Source organism: Fukomys damarensis, unplaced genomic scaffold, assembly GCF_012274545.1.
Source record: "Fukomys damarensis isolate Sample0158 unplaced genomic scaffold, DMR_v1.0_HiC HiC_scaffold_2, whole genome shotgun sequence".
NCBI classification, from domain to species: Eukaryota; Metazoa; Chordata; class Mammalia; order Rodentia; family Bathyergidae; genus Fukomys; species Fukomys damarensis.
In genome coordinates, this window is record NW_022900914.1 from 3,303,861 (window position 1) to 3,322,077 (window position 18,217).

The window sequence follows — 18,217 nt, forward strand, 5'->3', positions numbered from 1 at the left end:
GGGTAATGTAGGCTGAAATCAGCTCACAAATTTTCCTCAGTAAATGTGTATCAGCATGTATGTGTATGCTTCAACTTCATTTTATATGTTCATTAGTATCCCCGTTGTTTCAAATCTACATATTCAGTATGAGTTAAATACAGTAGAAAACAGGAATATACGCATAGGGTAAGAGAGAGAGGGCAGGAAGGAGGGGGAGGTCATTTTCTTACCTTTCTACTCTGGAAACATGACAATTTTACTTGAAGTGTCTGCCTTATTTCATTGCACTAAATTACTATCAGCAAGTGAGACTTGTTACTTGTGTGAATAGACTATACTTGTCTCAAATATCATGATTCTAAAACAGATCTTGTTCTTATAGCATTTCCCTCAGGGACTCAGAATTGATTCATTCTACAGATATTTTGGCATGTCTGTAGGATGCAAATCATTCTATAAATATTTATTCAAGGTCTGTGTTTGAAACACAAATGAATAATATCATTCCTGACCTCAAGGAGTTTATTTCTGATAAGGGAGATGAGAAAATTATGGTTATCTGTAATAAAAGGTGAGCTAGACTAAATTCTGCGTTAATGTCCATTTAATATTTAAGGAGTAGCACAGAGTAGGATTTAGTGTCACAAATGTGTTTTAATTTAAACTCACACCAACAAAGGATACTAATTTATTCCTGTGCTCCATGGGTATGCAGTGAATTCTTTTCAGAAAGAACACTGTCACTTTGCCATTAGGAGACAAAGCAGTTAGGTAGAGTTTGAATTCTTCTGTCCTGTGTGTACTTTGCCATATAGGAAGCTGTCTTGCTCATCCCACTCAAATAATGAAAGCAAACAAACAAAGGAAAACACCTGCTTATTTTACCTCTAATTGTGTTTTTCTTCATTCTGGCCCCAAGGGCCAGTTTTAGTCCACAGCTGTGCACCATGTGTGCCTAGAATCTGTAGGAATGTGTGCTGTTATCTACACAGTACACACTAATTCTGTCTGTTTCTTCTCAAGGAATAGTTATGATTAAATTTTTTGCATTTTAATGTTTTTTAACAACATGCATGACAAGGAATAATATGCATATACATATAATTAAAATTATCCTTCAATTCATAATGGACATACTTATCTTTTCATATTTGGCAGCTACAAAAGTATGTGAAGAATTGCCCTCCCCATGGCCTACTTTTTCTGGAGAGAGGAAGAAGTCCAGCTGTTTGCACAGTGATTAATCTGCAGACTTTACCTAGGGACTCATATGCAATGGAATCCTTTCTGATTGGTTTGAGAAATAACACTTCTCTGCAATTAGCATATTGCAATGGAAGATAGTTTTATGCGTGTGTGGGTCGGTCACAATTTAAGAAGTCAGTTTTTCCAGAGTATTTTTGATTGTGTGCATTAGACTTGGTGTTTAGCTTTTCTTCATAATGGATTTCAAAAGGTTATCAGGTTTGCTACTGTGAATGTACTTGTTTAGTATGAGGATACAGAGCCAACTAATCAATTAAATTTTCAGCAAAAGATAAAAACAACCTCTCTGAAGATTCTGTGGTGATTTCATTATTTTGGAAGCTCCTGGTAATGTTCAGAGGCTTGGGTAGAATGTTGGGCCATACCCTTTTTGCCAAGCTGTAAATAGGAGTATTTTAAGTGTGCTTTGCTTTATGATGTCTGAATTTGTTCTTTAAACAATGGCTCCACAGAAAATAAGTCCCTCTCTCTCTATATATGTGTGTGTGTGTGTGTGTGTGTGTATGTATGTAAGTATATATGTATATGTATATGTATATGTATATGTATATGTATATGTATGTGTAAGCTCAAAGTGATGTTAGTCTAGTTAAATCCTGGTGTTGAGTGTGTTAAAAATAGCAGCAGCCAGTTACATGGTAAGTGAAAGTTGAAAGCACATTGCCAAATATATTAACATTGTCCCCTTTTCAAATAACTTTTCATATATGGGATAATATCTTAACAAGGCATCCAGCAGACCCACTATACCATATATAGATTTATATTTTCACCAAAAAAAGTTGAGAGTTTTGGAATTAGCAAGACTATGCTTGATTTGGTCTATAATATCTAAGAAGTTTTTTATATTTCTGTTATTTATCCTTGCCATTGACTAATGTTATGTAGTATTCGACACACTTGTTTTATAAAATTAGTGTTTGGTTTCTTTGAGTGGTGGCTCATGCTATATCAATGTTAGTGACTATTGTAATGTCTGCTTTTTTCTTTCTGGACCTCCAGCAGAGGTTCCTGACTAAGGAGTGAGGCATGAATGCTGTCTTTATCTTGTTGGTCATCTTCCCAGCTGGCCAGGAATAGGCTTTCAGTGATCTCTTGGATCTTGCAGTGAATGTTGGGGAATGAGATGTCCATACATGATCATAAGGTTGTGATGAGGCCGAACTGCAGATATTTGTCCTTACAGAAGTTGTGCTAAAATATGTAATAGATGCGAAGGCTGTTGGCCCTATTAAATGTACATTTCTGAGAGTCAAAATAAGGTAAACGGATTTGAATTTGGAGAAGACTGGACGGCTCAATTAAATGTCATAATGGAGATTTACAACAGGATTAGATTAATTTTGGTAGAGGTTTCTAATTGACTTATACAAGAATTATTGCTATCCTCTTTTTTTTCCTGTCCACAACATTCTCCCAAGACATGCATTGTAGAGGAAACTCTTTTTAAACTGCCTATGGCAACTGAAATATTAGAATATTCTCTAAGTTGCTACAGTGTCTGTGTTTGTGGTTTGAACTATTTCATAGTCTTTTTTAAAAATTAATTTTATTGATACATTTAAGGTATACAATATAGTCACATTCATTATTGGAAATTTGCACCTTTGCATAATCCATCTTGGTTTTTATTTTTTTCCCATTCCTCTGCCCTCCCTTCTCATATTCTTAATAAGACAGAATTAATAACAGTGTAGTTTGGGGAATCATGTGTTAGTGATATTACAAAGTTTTGTCCCATTACAAATTGGCATTGATTTGGACTATGTTACTGTTTTATTTCTTTTTTAGCCTGTCAGTGCTTTTAAATATCAGAGCATTGGTTAAGAAATTATAATTTTTTATATTTTATCAGTTTTGCCGTTTGCTTAGCCTCTTCTAGTTACTATCATGTCTCTATTCTTAATATGTCAAGGCCAGTTCTGTGCAATCTTTTTTCATATTTTTTTCCTAAAGGAATGTCTTTTGATGAACAGATTTATCTAGAATCTTTCTGTTGTCACATTTATAGATCAACTTTTATAGTTGTGGCAAAATGAACATGCTGAGCTTGTTTCTCAGGTTCTCTTGAAAGAACACAGTTAAGCCATATTTCTTTTCAACATTCTTTTTTTATTCATAGAGTTTTATGACTAATATAAAAATTAAACTTCAGTTCCTACCATTCAAATGTTTGATTTCCCTTATCCCTGTTTATTTTTCTTATTGAGTAGGTGAGTTGAGGAAACAAAAAAAATGAACCCATACAAAAAGATTCTGCATGAAGAACATTGCCAGCACTGAATCCCTCAGTGTAGCTGTTTCAACATTTATAGCTTACATCACTGATACACTTTGTTAATAATTCACTCTGCAAGAAAAGAGAGCATTTTATAAGGTTGTGTTGTTTTGGACTGTTTGTAGCAAAAGTTTATGACATGGCTAGAGAAGGAAAAATTCTACTCATTTTATCCTGGCTTAATTGTGGGCATATTTCAACAGTTTTCCTGAAAGTTGTTAGATTCTGTTAACAACTTTTGAAATTAAAAAAAGACTCATTGTTTAAATAATTTGAAAACAGATTGATTTGTTCCTATGACTTCACTAATAAAAGTTTTAAAAAATACTCATGTCAGTTATTTAATGGAAGAGATAAGGCATAACCAGTACCTTTCAAAGCTTTTGTACTCCCTGTCCTAATTATAGTATCTATCCTCCTAATTAAGGTAGACAGTTTCCTGATGTTAGTGATTATTATTCAAATGCTTTCAGTATAATTTTATTGTATTTGTTTCTTACATTAAAACACGATGTTCAATTTTGTATTTTTCAGTTTTAATACGAACTTTGTTTTTCTCTCCCATTGGATAGTATAATGTAACTATTTTCATGAATGCAGCTGTATGTTGTTCATTTCTTAACATTATTTGTGCCTTCCTTCTGTTTTTATCAGTCTGCCTGAAGTATTACTGATTTTATTGATCTTTTCAAACAATCGGCTCTGAATTTCTTTCATTTTTGACATTGTTTTTCAATTTCATTGATTTCTGCTTTGATCTTTATTATTTCTATTCTTCTGCTTGTTTTGTATTTCTTTTCCTTTTAGTTTTCCAGTCTTTAATATAACAAAATCTAATAATGTATTTGAAACTTCTTCTTTTTCATACAAGAATATAATTCTGTATATTTCCCAGCAAGCCCTATTCTATCTATATCCCACACCTTGTTACATTGTGCTTTTACTACAGTTAAATATTTTCTGATTTTTTTTGTTTTTCCTCTGAGTTATATAGAAATATATTTTTAAGTACCACATATTTTACATTGCATGAAATATCTTTCCACATTTTTATTTTATTTAATATTTTCATTAAACATAATTGGTTGGATTTTATCAAATTGTTTTTGGTATATATTGATAAGATTACATTATACTTTCTGTTGAGAAAGTAATAGATTTTATAAAGCTGATTTCCATCATATTGCATGTATTCTTCTGTAACTTGCCCTTAACATTCAATATTTTGCTTTTGAGATTTAACCAAATTTTGATATGTGAAGATTTATTTATTGCATTTGTTTCATAGTATTCATCATAGCTCAGATAGAAGTTCTTTACTTCTGTATAATTAATTATAACTTGTCTTAATTACTATTGCTCATTGCTGAGTCAAAATACACAACACCCAAAGTTAAAGGAGAAAGGTTTATTTAGCTCAGAGTTTGTAGAGCGTTCAGTCCATAATTGGATGGCTCCAAGGCAGGGTGGCGTGGCCGATGGGCACCTCAAAGGAGAAACAGTTCATGGTGGGCAGAAGATAGCAAATTAAGCAAGTCATAAGCAGCAAGAACAGCTTCTTTTTGCCCATTCTATATTATATCTAGGCTACCTGGCTTAGGGTGGGTACCAAACTGATCAGTATACTAATTTACACACATCCTTGATCCCAGCATCACACATTCTAGATCCAGCCACCTTTGACGAAGCCCCACTTATGACTGACTGCATGAGGCTTTGGGGAGACACCTAGACACAAGCTACAACATCACTGTTTTTGCTATTAAAATAATTGCTACAACAAATATTTTGTACATGTCTCCTTATACTTATTATTACTTTGTTGACTAGATGCACAAATAGCAGGCAACTTTACTTTGCAAGGCCAAGTTGGTTAGTTATTCCAGTCTTTTATGTTCTATCATCCTAAATACTTTTGTCCTTAATGAGGAAACTTCATAATGAATGATAACAAAAATCCCTGATAAATTACAAAGAATAAATAAACAATTCCACAGTTGTAATAGAAAATGGCAGTACCCCAATGTAAATGGATGATGTTGTGTCAGATTTTGACACATAAACAGAAGAGTAATAGCGTTACAGATGACTTGAAAAATACAATGAGTTTGACCTAGTTGACACTAATAAGAAACTTTATCCACTAGGAGCTGAGTATGTATTATTTTCAAATATCTATGAAACAGCCTAATATCTGGCCCACAAAACAAAGCTCCACATGTCAGCATAAATTAAAATCATACTCAACTTGTTTACTTACTATGATATAATTACAATAGTAATCAATAAAAAAAGACATTTGAAAAAATCTTCAGCAGTTAAAAAATTAGACCACACACTAGGAATAGTAAAATACATTTCTACTAAAATACAGTATCAAAAGTTTGTGAGATATAGCTAATGCAATTTTTGTTTTTATTTTTTTATTTTCAATTTGCTTTTTTATTAAAGATTGCAAACATACATGATTACAAGAAATGAAGATACTAAATAAAAATTTCAAATATACATATAAATGACAGCCAAAAAGGATATGAAATAAACAAAAATTTATGTAACACAGACTAATAATTGAAATACATTATTAGTTTGATATGATCTTCAAACATTATGTTCTTTCTCATTTTCTTATAATATTTTTGAAATAATGTAATTACACATAAAACAAAGTTACATATTATAGTTGAGAAACTGTCATCAAAATTTTATGATTTATAAACTCCTTGGTTTTATTAATTGATAAATATCATATGCTTGTTGATTGTACCACTTACATTTTCTAACAAAACTTCCCACAGAAAAAAATATTTACATTTGAAATCCAAAAACAACTAAAATAATTCATATTTTTAAAATCAGATTTTTCTGTTTCTATTTTATTATATCCCATACTTATTTTTATTATATTTTTATAAGCATAATGATAGAATTTAACACCAATGCATATGTACTATTCTTCCCAAATGAATGACTATAAATTAAGTCAAGCATGTAATTTAGAGAAATCATAAGGTTGCCACAGAAACTATCAATATGCCAAATGTGCACAATCCTACCACGTTCATGACCATGTTTCTCATTTAATAGTGCACACATATGTGTAAAAACATACCCCCCACACATATACACAATGCATATTTTCTACAATACAATATATACTTTGGTATAATAAAACAGTGCAGTGATGTGTGGAATGTTGATTTGTGTGATTTGAGAAAAAACTAATATCTTTGAGGGAGTTGGAGAATTTGTAATATGTACCAGATACTAAATGATATTAATGATTTATTTAAGTATAGTTTTAATAATTTACTTAATTAAAATTTACTTAAAAATTAATATTCATCATCAGTAGAAAATACATACAAAGATATACTGATAACATAACAACATTTGTCTTAACAGATTTCCAACCAAACAAACTGTAGTGACAGAAAAGGAAGTTTGTAGAAAGCAGAGATGAAAGAGGAAAATGACAGATGGACCTTAATACTTTTCATACTACTCATATATACAAATTTCATAAATTCTCAAATAAGAAAGCACAGAAAATGAGAACCAAAATAACTTATCAATTTTGTAGACCAATATATAAAGACAAGGATTAATGTGTTGATAAATTTTAAAAATATGAAATGTAAAGCCTGAGATTTAGCTCGGTAGTGCTGCACCTGCCTAGCCAGAACAATGTGCTGAGTTTAATCCCCAGCATCAGAGGAAGAAAAAGAAAAAAAGAAGAAAAGAGGAATAAAAAGCATATGTATTTTCTGACATACTCAATAAATTAAAAATAAATTATTTGTTATCTCTTCCTCTTGAATCGTTCCCTTCACAAGGATGTAGTGAACTTCTTTGCCTCTTTCAACCAGTTTAGGTTTGAAACTTACTTTGTCTGTAAATAAGATTGCTACCCCTGCTTTTTTTCTGGGCTCCTGTTACTTGCAGAAGTTTTCTGTCCTTTCACTGTCAGTCTATGGGCTTCTTTTTGCATTAAACGTGTCTTGTATATACCATGTTATTGGATTTTGCTTCTTAATCCATTCTGCTGGTCTGTTTCTCTTGATTGGTGAATTGAGGCCATTGATAGTGATGGTTATAACCGATATGTACTAACATATTATTGTCATGTTTTTTTCACCTTCTCCTTTTAGTTTCTTGGCTTGCCTATTTGATTTGCTCTGTTGGGCCTCACTGTCTTCATTACCTTCATTGTCTTTTTCTAGAATATTGTTTAGAATTTGTTGTAGTGCTGGGTTGGTGTTCATAAAGTTTCTCAGGTGTTCTTCATCTTGGAAATATCTTATTTCCCCATCCATTTTGAAAGAAAGTTTTTCAGGATACATCAGTCTAGGTTGGAGGTTGTTTTCTTTTAATACTTGAAATATCTCATTCCAGGCTCTCCTTAACCTAAGGGTTTGTGTTGAAAAGTCTGCTGTGATTCTGACAGGCTTTCCTTTGCATGTAATTTGTTTCTTGTCTCTTACTGCTTATAGTATTTTGTTCTGTTGGGTTTCTGGGATCTTGATTTTTATATGTCTAGGTGTAGATTTTTTTTTATCACAGCTAGTTGGACTCCTATATGCCTCACTTATCTGTATGTCAAATTCTTCCCCTCTGTTTGGGAAGTTTTCCATAATGAATTCTGTGAACAGCTTTTTTAAGTCATTTGCATTTTCTCTTGCTACTTCTTGAATTCCTATCAGTCTTATGTTATTCTTTGTATCAATTTGGATCAATTTCTCATGATCCCCTCCTGTTTTAAGAGACCTCTCTTTTCATGGTCACTGACTGCAATTTTATCTTCTATATCTGAGATTCTATTTCTGGACCCTTTTATTCTTTTGTGAACACTCTCAATGGAGTTTTTAATCTTCTGGATATCTGTTTGAATCTGTCCTCTGGATTCCATTTCTTTCTTGTGTTGGGCATTTATTGTTTCCAGTTCTTTATTATGCTGGGCATTCATGGCTTCTATCATGGTCCTGAGCTCATCTATTTTCCTCTCAGTTTCTGTTCTAGAGCCACGAATTTTAACTTTCATTTTGCTCATCATCTCTATGGTTATCTGGGAAATTACCTCTGTTTTATATTTCTCTAGAGCCTGATTGATCAGTTTTATTACTTCCTGTGCTTTGAGTTCAGGGTGTCCTGATGATTCACTGTCAGACTTTTCATCCTTTGCCCCACTATTTGCCATTGTTGAACTGGAAGTCTGTCCCTGTATCTTGCTTAAGCGTTTTCTCATTTTTACTATTGTTGTTGGGTTGTCCTTAGTTTAACCTTTAGATTATTACTTAAATCTTCCTGATATAGTTGGGCTGCAGCCCATGGGTCTCTAATGATTCATAGACATTCTCATTTTCATAATACCGAAGAAAACAGCTCATTGAATCAATCACAATCCTTTATCCTAATTGATACAATCAGCACCACAATGTGATGAAGCACAATTTGCAAATTGACCCCTTGTAGTAGTCATCAGTCTAGCACCTTCAAACCATGTGAATTAAATTAAAATCAAGAAGCAATCCAAAATATGCTTACAGTGAATAAACTTTTTAATAAGGATATTTACCATTCAGAATGGGGCTTAAAACAGAGTTAAGACAAGAGGAGTAGATAAGTAAAAGAATTAGAGAACGTTTTATATGAAGCCAAAAGACTTAGAATGATGAGACAATCATCAGGAAACTTAAATTCAAAAAGAACAAACAAAATAGAAGTATAATAACCCTTGAGTGAGGTAGAATAACATGAGAAAAGAACATAAAGAAAAGAGAAGAAAATAATAAAAGAAGAAATCTGAGTTAGGACAAGAGCAAAAACAGAAAGGGAGATGAGGGATACTATATATGCTATGTATACTTCAGTGGAGTAAGAAATTGAGTTGGAGAAAGAAGACAGAAAAAGAAAAGAAAAAAAATTTGCAGAGTGGAATGAAAAAAGAAACAAAAATGAGTTTAAAGGGCCTCTTTCAGACTATATCACTGCTGTCACAATATACAATATGTGCTGCCATGTGCAGAGCCGAGTCCCCAGATCTCAGCTAGCTGGTGGCAGAACCCCACCATGCAGATTGACGTCAGGCTGCAAGGCCCAGATTGAGTTCCCCAACCTCCTGAAGGGTTGACCTCCTCTCAGTTCTACTATAAGTTTCCCCCACCACTTCCTTAAAGACGTTCAAAGTTAAAAGTGCCAGAAAATACTCTTTATGACCACCTCTGCCAGGTCCAAAGACTGGCACAATCAGGACGTCTAACAGCGCGAGGGGGAAGGTTGGAGGGGGTTTGGGAGTCTCCACGCGGCTACCTTTCTGGCCCTGAAGATGGTGGCAGCGGCGCCAGCAGGGGAGGGCCCTGCCGAGCAGGTCCTTTGGCTCTGAAGATAGCAGGAACACCTGGGCAGGGGAGGGCGCGGCCGAGAAGACCCTCTGGTGCTCGCTAATGCAATTTTTAATCTGTAGCATTAAATATTTATACTAGAAAGAGTTTGGCTTCAAATCAATGATTGAAGCTTCTACCTAAAACAGAGAGCGAATATAACCCAAAGCAAGTAGTAATAAGGAAATGATACAAGAGCAGAAATAAATGATGTTAGAATCAGGGAAAAAATGAAAATCAATGAAAATAAAAGCTGTTCTTTGGAAACAGGAATAAACGAAAAATGATTGAGGATCAATGAGTAAGGGAAAAATTGAGAAGATACTTTTATTCAGAATAAAAAAAGGTATAGATCTTTAAGATATTGAAGGACAATAAAATAATATTTATATAAACTTTATGCACCTACATTTGACAATCTAGCTGAAACTGACAAATTCCTTGAAAGATTAAAGCTCCAAAGGCACCTAGAAGAAGAAATAGATGATCTGAATAGAATACTCATTAAATAAAATGAAATCATAATTAAAAATATTCTAATTTTATAAAAATGCCATACTTAATATATCAGTCAGTTCTATTGAATATTGATGACAGAGATATTACCAAGGGTACATAAACTCCACAGAAAATAGAAGAGGAGGAAACACTCCCACATTATTTTTCAAAGGCCAGCATTATCCCAATAGTAAAACTAAACAGATAGTTAAGATAATAGAAGTATGTATAAATATCCCTCATGTACATGTTCTGAAATGATCATCAAACTACAAACTGCCATTTCATAAAGTGCTGTCATACTCACAAAGTATATGTTGTCATTCTAGCAGGGTTTGGGGATACAAATTGAAACGAGAATTTTTAGCATCCCACATGTTAAATTTGTTTTGCTTTATTTAAAGCCTGTGTCAGATTTTGACATTTGGACTTTCAATTAAAATCAGGCCTTTTGTTGAGTTTGAGTTGATTAACCTTTTGCAGTAGATAACTTTCCTTTCAATAGTGCCAAGAGATCCTCTGAGGAAAGAACCCCATGAATACTTATTTATAGTCATAATATTATAATTCTTCAGCCTTCAGTTTTCATATTTTAAATCAGATTAAAGTATTAACTACCAAGGAAAATTAAGCTTGCTTTAAGGATTGATTTTGTTCTTTAACAAAAACACTAACCATTAAACTCACTTGGCATTGCATGTAGAGAGTTTGTTTTATGAGAGATTTGTTTGAAACAGTGTGTCATGGCTTATAACTAGAAGCCACCCTCCCTTGGAGCCAGCTAGCTGTGACCAGAAACCTCTAAGAACCGTGAGCTCAAATAAACCTCTCCTCCTTTAGGTTGTGAGTGCCGGGTATTGTGTGTCTGTGACAAGAAATTAAGACCCTGTGTAAGGTGTCATATTATGTGGGCCTTAGGTATACTTCAATTTCTGACGTTAGCCAGGTTGTGCAAATATATTCTACTTTTAGATATGAAACTAAAATCTGAGGGCAAATGACTTTTCAGTTTTTCCATAGCTAACAGTCATCTCAGTCAGTACTCCAACTAATAAACTCTCCAAAACCAGCCCTTTTGTGACCAGAGATGCAGGAGTTCCCAGGGTGTGAGACTTTCAGTACTAAGTCTGCAGAAGACCTGGGTGAACTGGGTTGAGTCGGCCACCAATGTCCTTCCAGTTTTCTGGTAGTGTTTTTTGTTTTCATTTTATTTTATGTATTTTCCATTGATTAATAAATTATCTCTTTTATGTGGTAAGCAATAAATAAATCTTACTTGAATCATTAATTACATAGCTCTACCTAAGATTTTCAAGCATAGTAGAAAATCACTTTCCTGTTGCTGATAGCATGCTTTTCAGTTGCTAAAGCCAATCCCCAGGAAATGCTTGTGCGTGCTTTGTGGACACCCTGGATTCTGTAGCTGCCTAGGTATGAATATATTGTGTTGTAGTTTCTTGGGTCGGAGAAGTACAAAGCATGTTCATTCTTGAATATTTTTGACGTTATTTTTCTTTCTGGTACTGGGGATTGAACTCAGGTCCTTGTGCTTGCGAGGCTGTCGCCACAAGCACTGAGCTAAATCCCTGGCCCCATTATTTTTCTTTTCTGGAAGGAAAATGATGCTACAGAATTTTTAACAACTGAAACATATTTAAAAAGTTGATCTCATAAAGATGAGTTTAGAGTGGTGAGTAGTAGAGGTTTGGAGGGATATGGGGTAGGTCGGCATGGATGGGGAAATGTTGATTATAAAGTAACTTTTGGCATGGCATTATACAGTAGGGTAACTCTGGGTAACAGTTATGGACTGCATATCTAAAAACACCTACAACAAGGGCTGGGGATCTAGCTCAATGGTTCTGCCGCCTGCCTCACAAGCGCAAGGACCCGAGTTCAAACCCTCGTACCAAAAGAAATACAAAAAAAGTGAAAATAGCTACAACAAAGGATTTTGAATGTTTCCACTCTGGAGAAGTGATAGATGGTTGAGGGGATAGATATCTTTAATCTGATTTGAACAGAACACAGTATATACCTATTAATATCAAAACACATGTAATATCATTATGTAGTCTTTATGTTATGCAGCCATTTCATAATTGAAAAATCATTAAAACTAAAGGCCTAAAGATTTTATAAAAGGAATAAAAATAAACATAGTTTACACTCTTTGAAGATACAGTAGTAGCTTCATTTCACATGCTCTAGAACACTGCATGAAATATAAGACAACTTGCTAAATTAGCTTTGAAAAATTGCTTTGGGCTAGAATCTTACCAATATGTGGAAGACACTACCTTTGTCTATGAGAATCTGTACTTTTGGTAGGTATCAGTGTTTTGAGCAACCGTAATGGGGCTGAAGAGAGGGTCAGGAGTAAGACGCATGAGTGAACACAAGAGATCAAAGTAACAGGATTATCAGTGATTCCCATAAGCTTCGACCTCAACCTTAATGGACACGGTAGCTGACTCCCTTCTCTTCCTCCATCTCCAGGCAGGCCCAGACGTTATGAGGCAAAGCGTCATGACAACTCAGGAGCTGGTTTTCTCCGTGAGGCAGCGCAGCAGCGAGCTTCCAACTTTTCCCTAACTCGTGGTTCTGTTCCTACGGTGATATCTGTAAGTTTTATAACAAATGAGACAATGTGGATATAAAACGTCAGTATTTACTCTTCCCTTTATCCAATCAGACTCAACCATAGCCTGTTAGTATCTGCAATCCTCTCAGCAGTCCGGGCCCAAGTTAACCCTTTTGTGTATCACTCAAATATTTTACTGCATGGTCTTGTTTGAATGTTCTTATGTAAATCCCCTTCCATTCGTACTCGAGCTTTCTATTAAGTTGCGATAAATGGCCAAATGTTCTGCCCCTAATCAATATTTACATAATACCCATGTGGTTTTTCTCATTAAATGACATTTAAGTAAATTAGGCACTGAAGAAGACAAACTAGATTCTCTTAACTGGTTTTGCTCACTGCCCTTAAGGTGCTGTATAGATAACAGAAAGAAGATAAAGTGTGTTCTCTACCTTCAAAGAACTTAACGATCGCTGTGAATGGTTTAAAAAATAACCAGTGAGTCAGATCCAAATTGAGAAGCAAATATTACAATCCTGGTTTTAGAGATTGTGTCAGTAGAGGCTTAGGTTGAATCTGAGTTTGATCTGGAGAGATGTAAGGAGGGTCAGGTGGGGAAAAGAAATGCAAATAATTCTGGAAGCAAAAGTGAGTATGATCTATGTGTGGTTGGTTGGTGGGAGTGACTTCATGAATTATTTCCACCAACATTACCAAATGGAAAAGGAGATTTGGGTATGAGAAGGGTTATTAGCAATGGTGCAGCGGGGAGAGGGGATAAGCACAACTTAAGAAATGCTGTCTGTGTCAGGGATTGGATTTAGTATTCTACATGACAGGTAATGAGGAGTAGTTATAGAATTTTTTGAATGTTTTGCAAATACTTTTTCTAAATTTAGCATGTTTTATTATAAAAGTAAATGATTTCAGTTGTGAAATCAGTAATGGAAACATGTAAATCCTCTTTTCTGCTTTACAACCCACGTTATCTGAGGTTACGTGCAATAATTTGTATATGTTTCTCTAATTGTTCTATGATTGTATAAACACGGATTCACAACATATGCACATAGAGAATTAAAGTAAAACAGGGACCATAATATGTTTGAGAAGATTTTAAAGAAATGTTTTTTCTGATATTTTGTTAGAATCTTTATAACTAGGATGAAGGGAAGGTAGAAAAAAGGAAGGTGGATCGTGGTACATTAGAAAAGCTTCCTCTAGGATGTTTGATTAGATAATAAAAGCCTGCCATGTGGCGCATGTCACTGAGCTGCACCAAGTCATATTTATTATTGTGGAAAGGAAGAGTTATCAGGATTGGATGGTAGACAAAGCGAATTAAGTAAATTAGGGAATAATATTCAAGTTAATGAGACTTCATGTAAGAAAGACAAATTAAGGTGAATGTTAACATTTTCATTACCTCAAGAACATAATGAAACAGAGATACCAGTTTGTTTTGACCAAATAGGGCAGAAGAGGATATCACTAGAATGAAATTGCGCTACAGAGGTGAGATCGTAAGGGAAGGAATTTGCTTATGTGGAAAAAGGTTGAACTACTTGGAAATGTTATGGCTACAACAGGCCTTTCATATTTTCCACCAGCTTTGTGGTGGTAGAAAAGTGTCAGAGCTTGAAACTTCCCCTAGTTGGATGAGAAACTAGCTTGTTACTGTCCCAGGGGTGCTGGCAGAAGGCGCGAGATTTCTGGATCTGTGACTAAGGAACGGTTTTGTCCCTCACGCACAGCAGTCAGCATGAGCATGCACATGTCTTCAGTATTTCTCCTATCTCCAAGTCACTTGGAGGCAACACGGGGTCAAGGTGGATGCTGGGTGCAGCGCGTTTCCGTTTTAGTAAGGAATGGTCACGTAATTCGTGATACCCAGTGCAAAATAAAATACAGCATCCTTTATTCAAAAACCAAGAAAAAGTATTATTAAAAGCAATAGAATATAACATTTTTCCCTTTCTTTTTTGGTCTCTTTCTTATTATGCTGGTTTTTCTTTACTATTTAATGTCATTTTAATTAAGGATATATTAAATGTTTTAATTATCATCATGAGTTGTACCATTCTTCTTATATTGTGCAATGCTCAGTTTAAATGCAAACAGAAGTACATCTAAGCAATTATGAGGAATCACTGAAATTTCATAATTTGTGGTTTGTAGCTGCCACGAATGTGTGTATTTCATTAATACAAGAACAGTGGAGCTGATACAGAAAATGAATTCAGTGGCTTTATTTTTGATACACGCGATTCTTTCAAATTATCTTTTCTCTCCCCTATTGCAAAAGAAGGATTGCAGTCCATCTTTCCCTTCCCTCCATGCTAATACTTTCTGCATTAAGTGTCAGACTAACATGAGGTGACATGAGCAAGAAAGGATGATCAAGTACCTTGGTGGCCGTGTTTCTTAGGCCACTGCTGCGCTGTGACTGCTCTAGGCCAGTTCCAGTACGCTGCAGAGCGAAGCATCATGGGCACTCAGAGCCCTCACTGCGGCCATCACAGACCTGATGCTTCCTCGTCCTGTGCTTGTTTTGGTCCAGTTGGACTCCTAGAGGTCTCTGCAAGTGCGGATGAGGGCAGCATGGGAGAGCGGGGCTGTACATGTGTCCTCTGCTCACCACTGCTCTTCGTGTCTCTCTGTACTTCACCTGCAGAACACGGGCGCAAAGACACAATTACCAGGAGTGCTCAGCAGTGACAAGAGCAGCGTTATGCAAGAGCAGAGTCTGCCAGACTGGGGAACCTCGTGAAAATACGTGGATTAAATGTCTGTGAATGTAGCCCTGACTATAGCTGAGCAATGTCACCTGTCTTTGTATGAAACAGTACACAAGTCTTCATCCTAGAAGGAGACAGTATTCGCCCTCAAAGGTAGCTTGCTGCAAACGCAACCTTAAGAAATAGCCTAGACAGGGAGCGCTCAGCAGTTTGCATCCTCGGCATAATCAGTGTGAAGGTGCCCATTGCTGATCATCTTTCCCACCAGAAATAACGAGGGGGGAAAACTGTGTGCCAAAGAGTTAAGCTGACAGTGTTCAGTCTGAAAATTCTGTAGCTACTATAGACCTTTATATCTCTCTCCCACCATGTCTGTGTTGGTAAAACTAAATTTTATTTTATCTCTGTTGACATCTTTGTTGCATTTGTCTGCTGGTTGCCTGGGAAATTTAGGAAGAAGACAGAACATGAGGTATCGGTTTTTTTGTGTGTGTGACATGAAGATTCTGGCACATATGTGTCCCATAAAAAGATTGTAATAAATAAAAGGAAAGGTGAACACAGTGAACGACTTCTCATCTCCTTTTGCCACCTGATTTACAGATTGAATTCTGGGTCATGAAGAATTGTGACTTATGTGTATTGAACACAAGGTCTATCACATGCCAAGTGCTGTGCTAAATTCTAGGTATATCATAGTCACTTGGCAGATATGGTTTCCGTCCACAGAGTTTACGTTCCAGGGAAGGACTGACGGGGGGAGGTGGCTGGAGAGTTGTCTCTGAAGAGATGGTGCATCCACACCTGAAAGATGAAAGCAGAGAGAAAAGCGTTCCAGGCAGAAGGAAGTGTGGAGTCGGTGATCCTGATTAGGAAGTAGCTTTCCCTCTTCTGAGGACTGTGTAATGATCAGTTTGGCTGGAGCAAGGCGGATGGAGGAGAGGGTGGAGAAAGGCTTGACAGGGTGAAGCCTTTAAAAATCTCTCCCTGGACCTCATCACGTGACTATCTGTGGTGTCTTTGTGGGATGTTTCTCTCTCTGTCTCTCTTCCTTGTTTCCCCTCCTCCTCTTTCGCCCTGACACAGGCCTGACAGGGTACAACAGCTGACTTTCCGGAGAGCCGTCTCCTGGCAGTAGAGGGTATGGAATCACTGTGGCTCTCGCCCCAGCAGACGGTGCTGTCTTTCAAGGCTGAACAGTTGCAGGCACTGAGAATGGCAGGGACTGCTGTTGAGGAGGCTGCCTAGAGGGTTTTCTTCACTGGCAGCCTGCAGCCAAACGCTCCTGGAAAGCTCTGGGCTGTGTCAGCCTGACTCAGCAGTCTCTGTGGACTTAAAGTGAGAAGAGAATGAAAGAGTTCTTTGCAAATTGCCAAAATGGATAGAAATGTACAAAAGCAGGTGCCAAGGAAATGTTTTCTGTAATATTTGTAAGGTTTGCAATATGGTTCTGCCATGTCCTCCCCTCGTACCATTTTTTTCCCATTGTAGAAGTGCTCCCCTTCTCTGGCATCATTGACCCCATGTTTGTACCTAGTCTTGTGTCTTGTAGCCACTTGACCACACTTCACGATCTATGTAAATGTTGACAGTGAAGATTAGCACTCACTTACAGTAAAGTCACCAGCTGTCCTCTGTAAGTTGGGGCACACGTAACATCTAGGGTAGCCTCAATGAAAATTGAAAGGTGAACGGGAGGTGTTGAGAAAGTGGACAGAGCAAAGTCCTTACCTTGGTCTTTATGCTGCTGTAATTACGGATTTGGCGCATGATACTCAGAATATTTGCATCAAAAGTTGGTCGAGTGCCTTGCCCTTCCAGCTTTGAGCAGTGTTTTCTTGTGTTACACCTGGCCTTCTTAGGGAGTGGCTGGGTGTGAGTATTATTTTCTTTACCTGTGATCTCATGAATCTTATCAACAAGGAGTATGGAACAAACTAACCCACAAACCTTGAAAATCCTTGCTTGACTCTTTCTGTTTACTGGGGCTTATATTACGGGCCAGAGTATGGTAAACATTCGGGGTACACTTGATGTCATCCACAGTTGCTGGGCAGAGTGTTCTTTCTGTGTCAGTGAAGTCAAGTTGGTTGGTCGCATCGTTTAAGTCTCCTGTATTGTTCAGTTTTTCTCTCTATTTATTTTGTCAATTTTTGTGAGTATGTATTAGAGTTTCTAGTTAGATTTGGGAATTTGTCTGTTTCTACAGTTTTATCAGTTTTTGCTTCATGTACTTCAAAGCTATGCTGTTAGGAACAGAAATTATTAAGACCTTTTGACAAGTCTGGCCTCTATATAATTATGAGGTTATATCATCTATGTCTGGTAATAAATAATGTCTCCTTTGAAATATATTTATCCAGCTGGGGATTTAGCTCAGTGGTTCTGTCGCCTGCCTCAGATGCGCAAGGACCCAAGTTTGATCCCCAGTACCAAAAAAAAAAAAAAAAAAAAAAAAAATAAAAAAACTAAATTATTATACCCTTTTTTT

The 18,217-nt window shown here is 36.0% G+C and overlaps 1 protein-coding gene across 2 annotated transcripts in view; it reads left to right on the plus strand.

Annotated features, from left to right (window-relative positions):
- The window catches only part of Tdrd15 (tudor domain containing 15), a 160,508-nt gene extending 144,228 nt beyond the window's left edge, over positions 1–16,280 (plus strand). For both annotated transcript variants that reach the window (XR_004517007.1, XR_002025145.2), the window contains 2 exons: positions 12,904–13,028; positions 15,663–16,280. The gene's annotated coding sequence lies outside the window, so the exon portion shown is untranslated. The remainder of the gene's footprint in view (positions 1–12,903; positions 13,029–15,662) is intronic.
- The last annotated feature ends 1,937 nt before the right edge of the window (positions 16,281–18,217 follow it).